Here is a 20725-nt window from a genome sequence, read left to right on the forward strand (position 1 = left end):
TTTTTTAAGGACTGTACTACCTAATGTTCAGTCTTCCGTATTTTGCAGAGGTCTGAAACATTAATCTTTTAATCATAACAACTTCAGCTGATCTTTGGAAGAGTATGAGAAATAAAAAGGAGAAGAATCCCACAGAACTGGTTAAGAGAATCTGTTCATATTCTGGGATAATGCCTGTTGCTCTTTCTGTGACATTCAAGTTCATCTGCAGAAAAGAAGACAATAGTTCATGACTTTAGACCTTCACTGGAGAAACATTCATAGATATCATTTCACACTGAGTGAATGGGGTATTAGATGACTCTTAAATTCCTCAGGAAATTTCCTTGCATGAAATTGAAGGAGAAGAGGGAAGAAGTAAATAACCAGATATATGCTCTAGAGGCAAAAGCATATCTGCTCTGCCAGCACAACATTTTAATGGACCACCATGCCCTAACATAAAACACAAGCTGCACTTCAGGAAAAATTTAAAAGTACTTAGTGAGGGGAGGGGACGGAGAAATCTTCATGTGCCAGAGAGGGAAAAGTTCATAGACTTACATCAGCTCTACTTTAGTCTACCCATCTCTATTGCAATGTTGCAAACATAGATTTAAAAATATATGCTGCTGCAATTTAATATTTTTGGCTATTCTTCTTAGGAAGGTTTCTTTCATTACAATGTGGGTTTTCTTCTAAATGGGTGCTAGGAAATCTAGGGTATAAAACGACATGACTATGCCAACATGCACAATTAGTCACAGTGTATTTGTCAGATCTAAATATATCTATGTTATTTTAGTTCATTGCTGATTTTTCCTAAAAGTTTCAGATTATCACATCAATTGTGCAGACAGGCTAGAGTATGAGACTAGGTGACACAAATTTCTGAAATATTGATAAATACAGATGCAGCAGAGAGGGATTAAAGCCAAATCCAAGCAGATGTTTTAGAAATGAATGTTGATTGCTGAGGAATGGCACACTAGATGGAGTTCTATTGAGTCTGCAAGGGCACTGCAGACAATTCCTGACACACATAAAGCAGAAGAAACAGCTCCAACACTAGATGGTCTTTTTACTTTTCATTTAGTTCCTGAAAACATGTCAGTGGGCAAACGAACTGAAACTGTGTCACAGCGTCTTCTTCTCCAACACAGATATGTTAAAGCTCCCTAAGGGCCAAAAATGAATATAACTTCTGCAACAGCTTGCAGGTCTGACAAAAAAGCAAAAGACATGTTGTTCTCATGATGGCTCCAGCTGATGGTATACAAAAATGTCGTAAAGACTGTGTTTTACTGAAATTTCTGAATGTGATAAAGGAGAACAATATTTAATTTTCACTGAGTTTTGATGTATTGCTTTCATTCTGATCATTATATTCTTTTTAGCAAAAGCAAAACCAAAAAATGCACTGCAGTCCAGGGCTGGTGGATGCATGACCCGAAGAAGGACCAGGGCTGTAACAGCATTGTAAACCAGGAGTATAGTTGCACTTTCAAAGAGATGGAGAGGGTGGCATGGGTCCTTGGTCTCGTTCCTCTTGTTACAGCCTATAAGCAGCTCACTCCAACATAAGCTTGTCCAACCCCTGCACAGAGCAGCAATGTTATCTTGGTGGCACCATGGAGAAGAAAAGGACCATCTTCATGGTCACTTAAAAGATCATCACTGAATACAATTTCAATGAATAAAATTTCTACACCACCTCGCATGCCCCAGCTGGACTGGCTAGCCCCGGGTGCAGTGCTCCAGGACACTCTGCAGAGTCCATATGAGACTTTGATACCACCAGGTTCCTGAGGTAAAATGCCTACGAAATTTGCTCTCATAAGCAAGACAAACTGTGGATACCTGTAAATGATGATCAGAATGAGATTTCAGATGTAGCTCATTGCAGACCAACATGTCCATATATAGCAAAAAGCAAATCACAATCTTTTGCAGTTACAGCGCACAGAGGTATAAATACATATTGGTATGTATACGCAGTATGCATTGCATATAAATGCAATTCATATACATACAAAAAAAGCTCATTCTATCTAGATATTCATATATGAATGTCCTTTTCAAAGGAAACTGGAGGACCAAATTGTATCTAAATTGCGTGGACCTTCAATGCAGGAAACAGGCACCTTACCAGCCCAGGAGAACCTGCAATATCCAATTAGGAGAGGGGAAGCACTAGTCCCATATAGAATTGTTGTAACTCATTTCCCTCCCTGCAGGCAGCCAAGTCTGGTGCCGAGGTTTCATCCTGCTGCTGTCATTTCTCCTCTGCCCCTTTTGAGGCATTAGATGGAGAACAATTCCTGTTCCACATTAAGTGGAGAGACTGCAATTCTTCCCATCCTTCACACAAGAGTCCACAAAATGATAAAGGCATATAGGACCCTATATTCTTGTCTAGGTACTAGAAAGGCTCAGTCCACAAAGCAATTTCATTTTGCCTATCTACAGTGCCTACATTTAAAAAAAAAGTTTCTAAAGTGCATATCAGAATATAGTTTTACAATGAATTTATGTTAGAACAAGATCAAGATAAGACATTTGCATTTGCACATAGTTTGCACACCTCTTAATTTTCAAGAAAAAAATCATTCTAGGATCACTGAAGCTTTTGGGGTCATGGCAGAGCAAGAAACTGAACCCAGACTTTCTGCACCAGATGAGGAATATAATCAGTGGCCCTTCTCCCTCCATTGCCTGTTTTTAGAAGAGCACAACTAGCTTTCCAAGCCTGTCCTGGTATGGTTAAAAATCAGCACCTGGGCACACAAGGCAATTTGAGCCTCCATCTAGTTTTCCCTGCTTCTGACATGATTTTGTTTCTCTTTTTTCAATAAATGGACAGAACATGAACACGAGTTAGTTCTCTAGGTTTCCAAATATAGAGCACATGGCTTTGGATACCCTCAAGGTGTCAGCACAGATATGGAACAAAGTCCTTCAGCAGTCCATCAATTTGTTGTAGAAATTGATTTTTATTCTCTGTTCTTAATGCAAAGCTTTGACAGCAAAGCACCAACAGTGTCATTCCCCAAAGTATAACTACCAAAAGGAGGAAAATTTATTGAGGTTTTCTCAGGATGTCTCTAATTATTCAAGTTAATACCTCACGTATGGAAAACTTCCAGCAAAAAAATGGGGAAATTTGCCTTCCACGCAATGACACAAAAGTGATGTTTGGGATTCAACACTGGCATAATTGAACTGCCAAATGTTATTTAATATAATAAAATGAAGCTCTAGAAACCAGAAGTGTGAATTTCAATTATTTTAATTAATTTTTTAAAACTCAACACATATTAACAGCCTTTTGCCATAGAACGAAAGTGTGCACATTTATATCAACTGAGGATCCAATTTACATGAAACTTGGAATCACAATGGGCACTTTTGGGGGCCTTATGTAATTTTTATGAGGACATGTACTACCTCATATAGACAAATCATAGTGCTGTAGGAGAGTTTCAGTTGTAAAAATCCACCTGCCTGAAGCAAACAGTCCACAGTTACTGACATTCTTCCTTTGGTAACTACTGAGTGTGCATCCATATCACAAACAGTTTAGTCTTCTACAAAAGCAACAGCCTTCCTTAGTGGGAAAATCAGAGAGCTGAGAACAAGAAAATCAAGAGATCAAGATCAAGTTTTGTGCAGTACAGATATGTCTAAAAGTTTGCAGACCTTAACAATTTTCCTAAAAAAACTTCAGACTCACATTTACTGTGTTTTAAATATGTCTCTAAAGCGTAAAAAGATTAGAAAGTTCTGATGACCTAATTAAGTGTAATTCAGTTAATTTTATATGCTCAAGACAGGACTCTCATTAAAAATATTTAAATGCCTCTGCTGTTCAAAGCTTGTTATAAAAAATTTCCAAAACTGCCAACATTTTAGTATTTTTTCTAATAAACAGGAAATCACAGCAATAACTGTCTACTTACACTAGGGAAAGTGATGAGGCTGAGGCTCTTTTCAATTCAGATTACTTATATTGATATTCACTCCTGTTTATCTTCCAAAGTGAATTAAGAGAAGATATCCAAGGCCCTGCAATCTATGATATGACATGGGGAAAGTCCCACACAAACATGAGTTCTTGGCACAGCATTAGCCACACAAAAGGTGTTAAGGAAAAGCTCTACTTGAAAAGATTGGTGCTGTCATGCAATTTACTTCTCTGGTGGTGTGAACAGATCCTGACAATCTACATAGAATAAAACCACTATCCTTTCTGGGATCCTTTTTGCAATACACATTACCCTTGTTCTTGGAATCACTGATGCTCACTGCCTGTGTTGAGTCAAGCTTCTACACAGACAAAGACTCTTAAAAACAAATTCTGCATCATCCATAAGAAAAATACAGTTTCTGTTTCATCAGTCATGGTGACACAGCTCCACCCTTATTTTAGCCTAGACCTTGAAATTTGCAGGGTTCAAGCCACAGAAGTGGGGGTCAAGGAAGCATGCTGAGGAGAGTGAATGGGCTGAGAGAGCAAAGGAAAGTGACGTTTCAGGAGAAGAAATAATTTTGCAGTAGTAGAGGTAATGTTCCTTTCTCTTTTGGAAAGTTTATTGCTGTTGTCTTTCAGGGGGCTTAAAATCTGGACAGCCTCTTTTTGCCATTAGCAGTTCACAAAGTGCAGGAATGTTGTTTCATTCATTGAAATGCAGTAGGAGAGAGTGCAAATTGTCTACCTTGTTAAGGACTTAACAAGTTTTCCATGGTTTAACAGGAATTGTTTTTCAGAGGGAGAAGAAGGGGAGTTGTTTGCCTTCAGCTTGAAATACAGTACTGTGCTTTACAGGTGAAAGGTCTGGAAAGTTTGTTCATGGAGTGTAAAACATAAAACCTTCTCCCCCAAGAAACCTTCTCTGGTGGACTTTAACATCTGGGATCCTTACACTGCACACGTATATGGAGCACATTGCCTGCTGACTCAGAAAATGAGGCCAGCCACCTTTTGGGATCTGCTTTCCAAGAAACCAGTCTCTCCTGGTACATCAGACTGGCAGGTGAGATAAGCCAAGAGAGATCCAACAAGTCATCACAAGTACTCCTTTCTGAAACTTGCTTTCTGCTTTTACCAGGCAGAATCACAGTATCTTGAACTCCAGGATCAAGGTGCATGCCTCATCCAGTTCTTCTCACTGGAGAGAATACCTACCATGACCATGCTTTTCTCCAGAGGGATGGGTTCGGAGCCATTTTTAAACATGGCTTTTCTCAAACTGTTCTTTTATAGCTTTAAATCACCCATGCCCAAGAATCATATGAAACAGGCATTAAAAAAGAAAACAAAAGGTAGTTTTGTGCAAATCAGGGGAGTAAGTGTAATAACCTTTGAGCGCTTCATGTTGGTCAAGTGCACTGAAGAATAAAATGTTTAATGGAAAGCATTCTGGTCTATACTTGTGTGTGTCCTATCTTTAATGGTAACATCTGCCTCAATAATTCACAGAAAATATCCAAACTTTTGTTTAAGGGACACTGTCTGGTCTGTAGGTCAGCCTCTCCAGTGATTCTTTTTCTATGACTTTTCAGGAGATGGCTAAGAGGTTTTATCCTTTCACTTTACACCTAAGAGCATCATGTTCTACAGATTCATATTCTGAAAGATGCAGTGATTCACACATAAGTGGAAAAAAATGAGAATAAAGTAATTGCTCTGTGGGATTCAAATATAAAAGCAAGAGCAAAAGCTGGGTTTTCTTTGTTTTAGCAACAAACTGACTACCATAATAAAAAAGAAAAGAAATAATGTTTTAGCAACAAACTGACTACCACAATAAAAAAGAATAGAAATAATATCGGGATGTCAGGAAGATAAAGAGACTTCTATGGGACTTCAGGAAAATTAATTGTATCAATTTAGCAGTGCTGAATACCTAATAATGGTGAGCAGCTGAGAGTGACTCAGCATTGCATCAAGTATGCCTATTCTCTCAGGAAGTGTTTCAATTCAACATGAGAAGCAGACTGTAACTTTTTTGTGATTGACAATGACTAAGACGCATGTAAGATGCTAGAGGATTGAGTCATTCTCCTTGCATTTCTCAAAGTGATAGCAGAAGAAATAATTCAAGGAAATAGATTAGCCAGATTCTCAAATTGAAGCCAATATTTTTTAAGACTTGAAGTAGTTTTCTAAATTCCTACTTCGCTTTTGCTGCCCTTTTTATTTCCCGAAGGCCATTAGTTGTTGCTGGCATCCCTTCTCCAGAGCATGTTCCACAGACCTGCAAGCTGTTGCTGGTTCTGGTGCCGTCAGAAAAGCTTTGCCTGGTTCTGTGTTTCTGTGCACAAGGTGCCACAATTCCAGGAACACTGCTGATTCCCCAGAGTTTGTGTCTGTCCTGATAGGTAATGTCACTTCTGCAAAAATGGGCCTTGATTTTTTGACAACTTTTAAGCATCTGCTGTAGCCAGCTGCTGCAGCCTCCTGATTACCAGAAATTGCTCTTGTATATGATTGAAAAATCTCAACAGAAGAAATAAAAAGCAACAGTGTTCTGGCCAGAAAAAAAATTGGGCGAAATCATCCTAGGAGACAGGAACAACTTCTGTTTACTCTGTGAGCTTAGGCTGCTCACTGAGATGATCCTCCTGAGATGTCTTGGGGGACAATTCCACTCTGAGAAGCACAGCAACGTATTTTTTTTAAATTCATAATTAATTAATGAAATATTCAAAAGTGCATGGCTGTGGTTCTGCAACAATTTTCAAATGCCATTTCATTCATATTTCTGCAAAGATCACAATGAGATGCAGGACACACCACTCACCACTGTTTAATCTGAATCAATGGAGCTCTTGTTTGTAAAGAATGTGAAGTCTATCTTAACATCAAACATGTTGATAGGAGTTCAAAAGCTGAATTCTCACGTAAAAATTAGGAGACAATATTTGAATACACTACACCATTTATTCTATTTTCCAAAAAAAGCATCATGCAGTCACCAAAGTTTAAGTGAAGAAATACATAATCACTTACATAAATACACTTTTACTGGATCCAGTCTTGTAGCCCCATGAACTATATTTGCACTATATTGTAAACGAAAGACAAACTCCAGTAAGGATACTTTAAGTCTCATAAACTTTTGAATTTGAAGGAAGAATTTGATTTAAAGTGACAACACAAGTACTAACACCAGAACATTCAGTCAGAGTTTAACTTAGATGACAGTAAGTGAACATAAAACCACACAGAACTTTAAAATATTAATACTTATTCATGCTGCCTGCATTGAACATTACAACTCCTACCAATCCAGACAGCTTTAATAAGCCTTTATCATTCCTTTAACCCCTAGGAATCCATGCATTCATGTGTTTATGTGGTGTTCCTAAGTAGCGTGCATGCTCATGTCTTAACTTCAGCCTCAGAGTCACTGCTCAAATGCACATCTGTGGTGTCAGTGGTCACAGGTCTCTTGTTTCCAGTCACATCTCCCCACTGGGCAGATACAGACTGCACTAAGTCGAGGCTCTTGTGGCAAAGTAGCGATTCCTTCTCTGCCGCAAATTGCTCCATTACAAGCAACGCAACAAAACTTAATAGGACATGTAGAACTTACCTGAATATCTGTAGATCTCTTTCCCAGTGTTTCTCAGTGTCCCTTCAACCACTGAGGTTTTTTTTTACTGACCTTTCTCACTGCTAGTTAATAGTTCTCAACATGCTGCAAAGAGTAGGCTCTGTTTTTCTGAATCTAAGCTTTGGATTCATAACAACAATTCTAGATGCATAAAAGAATGATAAAAGGAGTATTCTAGGAATTTTTTTCCCTCTGCTTTTCTCTGGCTGCTTAGTCACAGCTGTTCTGTGTCCTGGATGTTCATGAGACTATTGTCTTTTCAGCGTCAATACACAGTCTGTCTGTCAGAGGTTCCCTGACTGTGTTTCCTCCACTCTTCCATCTTTTGAAATCCAAGGACTTCCAGAGCACCTGGCTACAGGAATCTGATTAGAGGGAAACATAGGTTCCTGTAGACCTAAAATAACCCAGTGAAGAAAGAAAGAAGCATGACTGAAAGCCAACAAGGACTAGGTAATGCATATTTAACCGTCAGGGACTTTTACGTTGTGTGACTGCTCTATCTCATCTTGGAGAGGTTGTCACATGCAGTCAGCACCAGCTGGTGTCCTGTTGGTGTTTCTGAGACCAGTCTTTTGAAGATATTCCCAGTGAACTCTGAGGCAGAGACATTTTCCCTCATGTGGTTGCATTCTCCTTTGTCACATTTTCACTTCTGTAGAGGTAAAACAAGGAAAAATTGATATTTCATATTTCACACCTGCAGCCACGCTGAACTGAAAATTTCTCCTGAAACACAAGGAGGTGTAACAATAAAGATGCTCCACTACTGCTGCCCATAAGCTCATTGGCAAACAATTCTGACCCTCTCCTAAAACCAGTGTTACTCAGGTCACTGATAGTCATTTCTGAGCTGCACTGGTTGTATGAGTCACAACTCTGTCAGCAGAGTTACTCTCATAACTGGTAGTGGTGCCTGCTCCTGGTGCTATGACAAGCTACACAACACAGCTGATTTTCACATCTCTAACACACATCTCTTGTTTTTCGTTCAATGCAAGCCCACTTTTTTATTCCACAGGAGTAGCTCCAAGATAATGAGCATAGCAGGGCACTACGGTGTACATATACATTTGTTTATAGCATGTAAGCACAGGCAATAGGCTCTGCAGCCAGGCCTCCAGTTCTTTTATCACATTCTTGGTTTCATCCAAATTTACCATCTTCAAAAGCCTTGATCTTTCCCGATCAACATCTTTGGCTTTTCAGAGTACTGCAAGCAGATCAGATGAATTCATCCTTTGAATCACTCCAGAGAATTAGTGTGCACAGACCAAAAGTTCAGTGCAAGTTAGATTTTCCATGTTATTTATGGTGATTGGAGATTATTGAGGGACCACTAATTTTTTGCACTGTTTGCTCTGCAGCACTGTTGTTTGCTATACACTAAATTTATTCCAGGTCCTGAAGTGGACTGCATTGTGATTCTCTAGACCTCAGTGTCTTTATATGTCAAGGAGGGGTCCCTCTGGAGCTCTTCATATCATTCCAATAGATCTGAAAGGTGTCTCCATCACATCTAAAACTTCTCATTTCCTTTCCAGTGGGTCTGCAAATGGTCTGATGTTTCTAAGGACCATTTTGTCATGTTTGATCATGAACTGTGCAATAGTAGCATGAAGCTGTCAGTCACTTCTTTGATAAATCTTTCTTGGTGTGTTCTATGTCACATATACTGTACAGTAATACCTGATACCTTTGAAAGAACACCAAATTTCTATTTATTTCTCCTTTTAAACATACATAAAAGGCAATCTTACCTAGTCTGACTTTTGAAGGTTTTGAATCTCATGTGTTAAATTACTTACAAATTCATTCCTGTTTTCCTGAGGAAGTTAACTCTCCCAAACTTGTTGTTTCTAGATTCAGCACGGCAAAGTTTGAGATGTATTTTGGTCCTATCCATAAAGAGTCGTATCGAATGCCATCTTGATGCACACATATGTAGAGAGATCTATGTATGGAAAACATTCACCATTCACAGTAATTCTGCTTCTTACTAATGTTTTGCAACAAAATGTACAGGTTTGTTATGATCCCAATATTAAAGGCACTCAGACTCTGGAAGGTATTATTTAAAATGCTACTTATTAGAGCTAACATTCCCAGGAAAAAAATAGCATAGACAATCATAGGATCATTTAGGTTGGAAAATACCTCTAAGATCATCAAGTCTAAATATTACCCAAGCACTGCCAAGTCCATCACTAAACCATAACCTTAAGCATCACATCTATACGTCTTTCAAATGCATTGACAGATGGTGACTCACCCACTTTCCGGGACAACCTGTTTGTGGCAGTGCAGGTGGCTCCAACCATTGTTTCTCCTGAGAAAAACCCAGGCAACCAGCTGTGGCGGTTAGCAACCCAAGTTTAGCATGTAACTTCAGTCATGGTGAGAACCCATGATTCCCTTGTTTTGTCTTTTGCATGTTTTCCCCTGATTGGTTAATATTTTGTCTCTCTGTTTTCTGTATGAAATTATGTATATTCATTTTCCTTCTTTAATATGTATCAGCTCTAGAAAGTTCCTTGTTCCTCGACGCCCCATTGGATCCTTCCCTGAGTCCCTCCTATGTGTTGTTCCCATTGGTTCCCTTCCCGTCAATCCCACCTGCTTGTGTCTATACCATTGGCTGAGATCCCTTTCCCCACCTACTCCATACCCAGTATAAGATCCCTGGACCCTCCCTACTCCATACCCAGTATAAGACCCCTGGTCTCTTCGTCCTGTCTGTTCACAGGAGTAAACCTGCGTGGAACACACACGGAGAGTCCCCTCTCTTTACTTCTTTCCCTTGGCCTGCGCGCCTGCATAACGGTGACAGGAAGATACAGCCCCTTTTGGGGTGAGGACCTCTAACCCTTTTTCATTGTGTGCTGGGCACTGAGTGCCGCCTTCCAGAGGGGTTTCAGCATTGACCTCTGGGCTTCTTTGTGTCGGCATGTGAGGGGTAAAACCCCCTTCTGTCAGCTCCCAGGGGCTGAAAACCCCTCCACCTGTTCCAGTGTTTGACAACCCTTTAGGTGAAGAAATTTTCCCTACTACCCAATCTAAACTTCCCCTGCACAACTTGAAGCCATTTCCTCTCATCTTGTCACTTGTTACCTGGAAGAAGAGACCAACCCCACCTGTCTACAACCTTCCGTCAGGTCATTGTAGAGAGTGGTAAGATTTCCCCATGGCTTCCTTTTTCCCAGGCTAAACCCCAGCTTCCTCAGCCATTCCACGTCAGACTTGTGTTCCAGACCCTTCACTAGTTCTGTTGTTCTTCTCTGGACACATTTCAGCACCTCAATGTTTTTCTTTAAACACTGCATGTTTAAAGAAAACAGATGATCCTGCAACTTCCCCACAATGACTATCTCACCGTGCCCATCCCAGGTCAGGGGACACTGTTGGTCACAGACTAATAGGGGCAATTGCACTTTGTGTGTCTGATGGACAAACTGCTATGGTAATTGCCTATCTACATACTGTATACACAGTATCACCTGCCCAGAACTGGGCAGAGTGCTCAAGGTGTGGCCTCACCAGTGTCAAGTACAGGGTTACAATCCCTTCCTTGGCCCTGCTGGCCACACTATTCTTCATACCAGCCAGGATGCCATTGGTCTTCTTGGCCATCTGGGCACACTGCTGGCTCACGTTCAGCTGGCTGTCAACCAGCATCTGCAGCTTCTTTTTCCTCTGGACAGCTTCCCAGCCACTCTTCCCCCAGCCTGTAGCACTGCATGGGGTTGTTGTGACCCAAGGAAAGGACCCAGCACTTTGCTCTCTTGAACTTCGCACAATTATCCTTGGCCCATTGATCGAGTCTGACCAAGTCCCTCTGCAGAGCCTTGCATGAGACTAATAGTCCTGCCAACTTGGTGCCATCTGCAAACTTACTGAAGGTGCCCTTGATCCCCATATCCATATTACCAATAAAAGATATAATACAGGACTGGCCCTGGTACTTTGGGAGCCTTTGGGAACACCATTAGTGACTGGTCACCAATTGTATTTAATTCCATTTACCACTACTCTCAGGGCTGAGACATCCAGCCAGTTTTTCATCCAGGGAAGACCACACCTATCCATGTCATAAGCAGCTAATTTCTGCTTGAGGATGATGTGGGAGACAGTGTCAAAGACTACTAAAATCTAGGTAGACAACATCCACAGTCTTCCCCTCATCCACTAAATGGGTCACCTTGTCATAGAAGGAGGTCAGGTAGGTCAAGCAGCACTGCTTTCATATACCCATGCTGGCTAGGAGGTTCAGAGTCTTACATCCCTTTAGATGGAAACACCCTGATAAAGAGCAATCTAAAAAGAGTGTTAGGTGGTCCTCCTTCCTTTTTCATATGTGTTCATTTGCAAATGTTTGGAGTATCCACAGGTCCTAATTTCCATTGTTTGATCTCTTTTGGAGGGGGGGAGGAAGTGATTTCATATCCTCAGACTGCAGTATTGGCTAACCAAAAAAAAAAATCAAATAACTTATTAAGACTTTGAGAATAACTTCCTAAGTCACAAAGAGCTTTCTTCTCCCTCATCAAAGACAATAATGTAATGTAGGACTTAAAAATTAGATAAGTATATAATCTGTAATATCACGTTTCACAATGATGTCTCTTTTTCATAGGCTCCAAATCAATTACAATGCATAATTAAGTTGCCAGAGAAATGGAAAAGTTATCTGCAGGTGGTGATTAGAAGCTCAAGCAAAGATGTTCTCACAGTCCTGATTCCAAATATGAGGCTGCAAATGTCAGCTGTAGGGTTTGTCTAACCTTTGGGCTAGAGTGAATTGATAGAGATTAGTCAGATAATAAGAACAGAATGTACATGGTTTGTGTGGCCACACCAAGCTGATGATAGGGAATAAAAACATATTTTAGGAAAAGATAGTGTCATTTCAGCAATGACGCAGTACTCCTATGCAGTGAAAAACCCATTCATACAAGTGAGAAAATGTTCAGAAGGGGTTTAGTCTGAGCCATTAAAACCATAAGCAAACTAGAGCCAGCAGCAGAAGGAATGCCCTGGGCAGTGCAGAAGTTAAAACATTCACATTTCAAAACAGTGAGTGCAACATTTGCTTAAGAACAAGGACACTAACAGGAAATGGCACACACCGAGTACTTGCAAAAAATACTGAAATGTCTCAGCCTCGTCTGTACTTACTGAAGATTGTCTAGCATCATGGATTGTTATCTGCCCCCTTTTCAGTTAAAAAAAAAAAAAGAGTAAATACAAATTTGCAATTACTTTCCACACCAGAGAGAGACAGCAGTTAAACAAAAGCCCTGTTCCCTGAGTCAGTGAGGATGATGCTGATAACCTAGAGAAAATACACGACTACGTGACATCCATGCAGCCCTTGGAGATACACTGCAAGGAACTCAGTCAATGAGTGCAAGAAACATTCACCATAAGCTGACAGAAAATATTCACAGAAACAAAATAGGGCCATGGGCCTTCCCAGAAGGCAAAGCAACTGCCAAAAGATGGTGAGAAAAATGAGAAGCAACTAAAACATAGTAATGCCTTTTTGATCAGAGATATGCATAACTCACCCTTTTGTCCTCCCTCACTATCTTTCTCAGAATTCCTAGATACAGCACACCAAACTTTCCTTCTTCGCCCACATTCCTTGTTTTTTCTCGTACTGACCTCACTTCTTTCACTTTCTGTGGCAGAGATTTTTTTTTCCTACACTCTGTTACTGTACAGAAGTGAAGTCCTGATGTACATAGGTTGGATCCTGTTTTGACAGAAGAGTTGCTGATGCCTCTCCTTGGGTATGCCCTGACAGAAGGCAGGTGGATTTAGCCTTACTCAAATCCTTTTTTCAGCAGCCCATGATAAGACCTGAATAATTTTGGGGAGGGAAAAATAACGCCAAGAACCATTCCTTTTCAAATTTTACCAAAAAAATTACATGTGGATAGAAATCATTTCTGGACCAGAAAAAATTCAGAAAATTTCTGACTGTTATTAGACATTAAAACCAGGATATTAGAATATAAACATGATATAACCTCAGACCTGTGACCATAATAAGCTATTCTGGCTCCCAGAACAACAAGGCATCAACCTTTTACATCTATAACTGTATGTACAAATATATATTAATTTCTGTCTCTAATCCTTCTCTGTCCAGAGTCTTGATTGCTCATCAGAAATCTATCATTCACTGTTTATACAGTATGTGGAGAGGCAATTACCATAGCAGTTTATCCATCAGACACACAAAGTGCAATTGCCCCTATTAGTCTGTGACCAACAGTGTCCCCTGATCTGGGGTCGGCACAGTGAGAGAGTCATTGTGGGGAAGTTGCAGGATCACCTGACAGAACCCCTCTTCCCCTGCATCCTGACAGCAGCCTCCTTTTCCATCCCTCATCCCCCTCCTTCCAGCAAGCCTGGGAATAAGGAATATCTTCCTGTGGTATGAAGACAGGTGGCATGGCAAAGCCAACTGCAGGGAAGAAGAGGGAGACTAGCAGTGTGTATTCATGTGTGTGCATCTGCACTCTGCATGGGGTTACAGCCTGCAGACAGCAGACCATGGAGATCAGAGGGCACCACCAGATTTATCTTGCCTTTTTGCCATTTTCTGCTATCCTTTTGTCTCTTATCCCTGCAAACCATAAATTCCTCAGCCAAAACGGAACTGCAGACACCCCTGTGGTGAAGCATGGATGCTGGATAACAGCATGCAGCAATTACTGAAATGCATTGAAAAGGGATATGGAGAAGGACACAATGGTCTCTGAGGGTCTCTGCAACAGGCCTGATTCTGGTAAACTGAGAGTACTTTCTTGTGCCTGTATTTTTTTCAGTTTTCAAACAATGCATTAGATTTGTATTCATTTTTTGGATTGGTGAGGGGAGAGGTCTCAAAAGAATTTTTCCAACTCATTTTCTGTCTTCTGTCTTCTCTGAAAAAAGGATACTTCCACAAGGTTCCACCTTCCACCTTCTTTTTCTTCCATTACAGAATGAATTGGTGATAGCATTCAATTCAGTAAAAACGCATTTAAGAGGCCTGCCGAAGAGCATGATCAGCATTTGTGTGTTTTGGCTCACAGGATAGTTTTGCCCCGTTTCACTCATATTCTGAGAAAAAAACCAGGGAGTTAAATTTGTTATGCAATTCCTTTCTTCTCCTACAAGTAATTCTTAAAGACTTCAATCACAAGCAGTTATGTATCATTTCCCTCTGAATAACTTGTTTTGTTTATCCCTGATAAACTGATTTTTTATCACTGCACCAGCTGATTGTGCTTTTTATTAAAATAAAACACAGCAAAGACTTGTCAGCCCAGCCAAAGCCTGGCATACTGTGTGGTGTCAGGCAGGAGAGCTGAAGGAGCCCAGTTAATGGGCAGAAGTTCAATACTTCTTCATGGAAAATGTGCTAACCTGTTGTTTCCAGTGCCTTGAGTGATATGGCTTGTATAGAGCTGGGAGGGGAGAGTAGATGGGAGAAGCCAAAAAATCCTTCTGAAAAATAAGAGCTATACTTATTTCCAATATACTTATACTTAAAGGTAGTTTTAAATGTCCCTATGACCAAAATATAACTAAATTACAACAGAAATTTCAGGCTTTCACTGTCAGTGATAGGCACAACAGCCAGTCTTTTAAGCAGGTCTTGCCACTCAATTTTCTGAATATGCAGCTTCCTTTTACATAATATGTGAAGCAGAAATTTAAGTCAAGGAAATTCCATTAAAGAAAGATCCCATTTGTTCAAATGATCTAGTTTTCCTAATGTCTATTCATTAAATATCTTGTAGAAATTATAAAGTGCTGTCCAAAGATTGTCTTCTGAAAATCACAATCATTATATAAGAGAGCGGTCTATTTGCAAAATAATTACCGTTTTGAAAAAAGAAGACATAAGAGAGACGGATATCACCCCTGCATCATCACTGATCAGGTTTAGGATGCCCATCCTCTCATATATCTTTTCAGTGATTTTTTTCGCATTTTGCTGTTGATGTGGGTGATGTATTATAAGAGGGAATGGTGTTACAAATCATAATGAAAAGTATTTTCTGCTACTTTTGTGAAGAAGGTGGCTGGTATTTCACATGCAGTTCTAAGTATAGGAGAAAGCAGTGTCAAGGACTACTAGCTCTACTTTATTTCACAGCTCTCCACATATAAAGAGACTCAATTCTTAGTAGGCCTGGATGAAGCAGCTGATGCAGCTTACAGTGCTGCAGATAAAGGGAGGATTGCTAGTGGAAATAAGGAGTCAAGGTGAAACTGAATCCCTTTCTCTTTGCCATTCCAGGCATTTGTGATCTTGTTGGCTACAGCTCTTGAATATGAAACGCTAGAAAGGACCTTGTCTGTGTTTTTTCCTCTCCTCTCTGTCTCTTTAATAAGAACCTTGCTGAAAGTTGTAAGAGACAAAGAGAGGTTCCATTTCAGGGATGGGGGTGGAATCTCCAGGGGTTATTTTGCATGTAAGCATGACAGATGGAAAATGTTTCCAAGGGAAGTCTGCACAAGTGGCAGCCAAGTACTCCAAGTGTAAATGCACTTGGCAAACACAGGAGAAAGAGATACCTCGGCCTCCTGCTTGAGAACTGCCTTATTCTGTACCTCTCCAAGCACATGACATATCTCTTTATTTTGATAATGTCTCATGGCAAGCACAGGTCTCACAGTTTGATCAGCTCAGGGTACACCTGAGTCCCACAGGTAGCTGACTGCAGACCACAACTGACTGCCAGAGCTGATTCTCCAGTTCCACACCCAGCCCAGGAGACACATGGAAATGTATCAAAGTTTATATTATATATAATAGATTTCTTTTTTTATTATTCACTTCCTGAAACATGGTTCAAACAGGTTGAGGACCTTCAGGACCTGGGTATACATACTCTGCTATTTCCCACAGAGTCTGAAACATTAGTTCCAGTGCCTCTGGTTTCCTTCTTAGTCATAATCTAGCCAGACACAGCTATCTTGATGACTTCTTGATAAGCTCAAAATTGTATTTACCATTGATCAGTCAAATTGCAGCCAGGATAAATAACTGCTGTTTTGTTTAAAGCCACCACACCATGTACTGTCACAAAGAAAATGCAGTATGTTACATAGTTTCACCCGAGATTCTGCTGCTTGTATTGCTCAAGCATGAGGATTTTCTTTCTCCAAACACTAGTCATGGAGTAATTAGTGGTTTTCTTCTCATTTCCTAGTTGCCATTACAATGACCAAGCCATCTTCTTCACCCTTTATTTTATTGTCTTCCTCCTACTGTTGTTTCACAAAAGGAACATTCTCCTATCATATCCAAGTTATGAAGATAGAAAGACGTCAGATGGATTTCATCTCCGACTTCTTAGTTTTTGTGTCTGACTTCAGAGTTGGATGTTTCATGTCTTCTATCCCTTTTTTCTCCAGTTTTGCCAGAGAAAAAGAAATATTCATCTCAAGTCACATCTTGACAGGCTGCATAGGCGTAATCTGTGGGCAGTCAAAGGTAAAGCCAAAAGCAGCCCTTATTGGTTGCAATCACTAAATAATGACAGGAAAAGTTTTAGAAAAATGCCGGTTTGCCACTGTGTGCTAAGTTAATTCTTTAATCTGATTCTGGGCAGCAGGTCAGTAATCCAGTTTTAATTAGACAGACTTACTGCTCTTCGCAAAAGTATCCTTTAACTGTTATCTCTGGGATGGATGCATGAAAATGCTTTTAGCTATGTCTCATCTAAATTTGGTTTTTTGTGATTCTTCCACTCAAAATAATTGCATTGGCACATAGCAAATGCAGAAGAGGATATGCTGAAGAAGTTGGATGGAACATGAGAAACCATTTTCTGCATCCAATTTCCCATAATAGCTCCAAGAGCAGGCCAAGTAATAATGTCCAAAAAACCACCATAACTTACAGAAAGTGCAAGACATTTTGATAAGATGCCCATTTTGGTAATAAAATTGAACAGGAATATTTCTATAGAAAAATATATCCCAAGTAACATTGCTTCAAGAGAAAATAATCTACTTAAATTTTCAATACTTTTTTGAAAAACAGGTTTGCATTCTTGCCTTGGGGAAAAACCGAATGGTGGGGCATTTCAGTCATTACAGTATATTACACAGAAAACTAAGCATAGCCATTCTGCACAAAATAAAAAGTATGTATAGCCCCAGTTATTGTTCTGATAGTGGTCAACAACAGATACCAAGGGAAAAATTTAAGAATAGAGGGAACATTCAGGACTCTTAAGAATATTCTCCCATTTTTTACCAGTTTACAGCTCAAGGATTTCCTGAAACAGAAGTTGTGTCTTTGTGTTTAACACTTTTCATGTATTTTTACCCCATGAATGCATCCAGTTGCTTTTGAAATCCAGCAGTTGATTTTTGAACTCAAAATTACGTCAAATCTGGTCCAGGAGCAGTATCAAAACCCTGTTCATATACAAAAAATTTAAAAAATGTATCACAGAAAGTACAACATAAGTGTTTCTTCTGCAAAATACATATATAAACTGAAATGAAAATTCAAAAATTAGTAACAGAGATGCTGAAAGAGAAAATTATATAGGACAGACAATTCTAATAATCAGTATAATAGTTCCCTATCTAGCTTTGGACACTATTAGCAGGCCATATTCTCCAAAAGAGAGACTCTTTTGTAAGGTGCAATCACATAAAAGATGTGGTTTTAATTACCAAGAAACAAAAGGACCTCAATTTTACATCTTGCCTGAAAAACAGCGCATAGAATAATTATGCTGAGATAATTATTCATTATGGACTCAGCAATCTGACACCTACTGATTCACCCACATCATTTTTATTGTAGTGCCCACATTTTCCTTTGAGATGCCAATCTACAGGCTTGATTTCAACTTCATTAAGGCAATGGAAATGTTTAAGATAACTTTAAAGTAGTGTACAGCAGAATTTGCATTTTAATCAAGCTCAGGGTTTAGTCAGAGAGTTCCCAAAATAAGTGAGGGTGGGAATCAAGCTCTACCTCACCATGTCCTTATCCCCTGGTATATAGTAAAAGCAAGGTTCCAAGAAGCAAGACCCACAGGGGGTTGGTGGTGCTTCCGAAACTTTGCTTGGGTCTGTGTAACTGATTTGCTTGTCCACATCCTCTGTCCTGTTTATTTTGAAAGACGTGTCAAGACCAAAGCCCTAGGGGACATGGCTACAGATCTGGCAGTGATCCCTGGAATAGCCACTGGTGCACAAGGGAAGGAAAACAGTGACTGGCCAGGAAATTAGAGTTGGTTTTACTAGCACTTTATTCACCCCAATCCAACAAACAGTTCTTCTCATATGGATTTAATTACAAACTCAGAAGTAATTGAGGGAAAGTGTTAGACTTTGTTTCTTTAACGCATATCTAGGAAACAACCAGATACCTTGGGAAAGTTATTTACTATTGGTGCACAGAGTCAGCACAGTTTTGCTCATGTCTCCAAAACAACAAATGCATGCAATTTTTAAGTGAATGTCTACAAGCATATTTACTATGCAGGATTACAATACCTCTCCTGCAAGCAGATTTGAAATTTACTGTCAGCAAATGAAATGTCTATGGAAAACTTATCCTGAAATTTAGTAAGCAAACAGACTGCCACTCCCATTGTAAATTGGAATCAGTACTACCAAGCTTTATATATTTGTACAATTCAACCAGAAATCCCCTGGGCTCCCTCTCAGCAGAATGAATAGGGAACAGCAAAACATGGTGTGGTTTAATTCATGCCAGGATGGAGATGTACACAAAAGACCTTAGACCTGGACACGTGTTACCTCCACCAGTGATCAATGTGTAAATTGAAGTAATCTTCCTATAAGAGCCTGTATTGAACAGTTCTTTCTATTCACATGCACTCCTGTGCATCTAAAAAAATGTTGTTATTATTAACTTGGATTGTTTTAAATAGCTTTGATGCAAAACAACTCTTCTAGTCCACACAGATTTCACTAGGCTTCTTTTGCAAATCCATTAAGTAGACAATACATATTTTTAAGGGCCAGAAATGTTTTCCTTCCCAGATGACGGAAAGAAAACAATGTTTTGCTGACCTTGAAGAACATCCAAGGAAATCTTCATTTCTATATTGAAGAGGAAGAACAAATAAGATAACCTTGGAATTCAACCATATTACTACAGATAGGCTGCAACAACTCACAGACCAATACTTGGGAAGCACAAACATCTTTATATAGATATTTGTGAGGGTTAAACCTAACTTATTGTATCTTGACTACTTCATTACCAAAATACATTTCCTTTTCTCTGAGATAAGAACAACTTCTTTTCCTTCTGTTATTCTCTGATGGCAATATTTGTCAATACTCTGTGACCTTGTGATCATCCATTCTAAGAAGAAAAAAGAATTGGCCTGTGATGGAACCAGAAAATATAGTGTAGCACATTATTTTGGAGATTAATTTATTAAGGAGTACAGACACTTTACAAAACAAATTACCATTTGTTTCTGTCATTATTAGTGCAAATTAATTTTTACAGTAGAATTTAATGAGCAATTATTTACACTCAACATATTTGGGTCTAGGCCAAGGTCCAGGTTGCAGTAGCACCCAAGTGTCACTGTGAGATTTGACACCATCCCAAGTGCTGTAGAATCCCTGTGGTCATGCAGCTACTCAGCATTCTTCAAGCTCAGGTCCATCCACATGCTTTGAATTGCATAAAAGTGAAAAGGTGGCATATAAAATAGATCTTGTGTGTGGCAAGTGAGTTTTGATGATTGAAACTAGTAACTCTGATAGATTGTTAGAAAAAGATGGCTCTGGAGATAAGGAAGGCCAAACTAAACAAATGTTTCTAACTAGGCTTGTTCTAAATTAGTCTATGAGATACTGAAAGAATATTGTATGCCTGCACAGAACAAAGCAAGATGTAAATTTAAAACTTGTTAGTACTAATTATCAAGTAAGGTTCTTAACAAAGTCACATCCTTAGCAATTCTATACTTGAAAACACTTCTTACCTCAATAGAAACATGAAAAAGGACACTTAGAAGGGACTTCTTCTTAGTTTTAGTCTGTCTACTTATATTTTTTTTGTATTCCCAAGTCAGTTAACTTAAGAATGTTTATGAACCCTATATCCATTG

General features: G+C 39.4%; 1 long non-coding RNA gene across 2 annotated transcripts; it reads right to left on the minus strand.

The window, feature by feature from the left end:
• Positions 1 to 3252: 3252 nt before the first annotated feature.
• LOC125324898 lies at positions 3253 to 18984 on the minus strand. 2 transcript variants are annotated; one of them, XR_007203148.1, is made up of 4 exons: positions 15018 to 18984; positions 14549 to 14711; positions 9407 to 9526; positions 3253 to 8253 (listed from the first exon to the last, which is right to left on the minus strand). It is a non-coding gene; the product is annotated as an uncharacterized LOC125324898 (long non-coding RNA). The 2 variants fall into 2 exon arrangements; XR_007203147.1 differs by having other exon boundaries at positions 9407 to 9552.
• Positions 18985 to 20725: the final 1741 nt, after the last annotated feature.

This window comes from Corvus hawaiiensis, chromosome 4, assembly GCF_020740725.1.
Source record: "Corvus hawaiiensis isolate bCorHaw1 chromosome 4, bCorHaw1.pri.cur, whole genome shotgun sequence".
Classification (NCBI taxonomy): domain Eukaryota; kingdom Metazoa; phylum Chordata; class Aves; order Passeriformes; family Corvidae; genus Corvus; species Corvus hawaiiensis.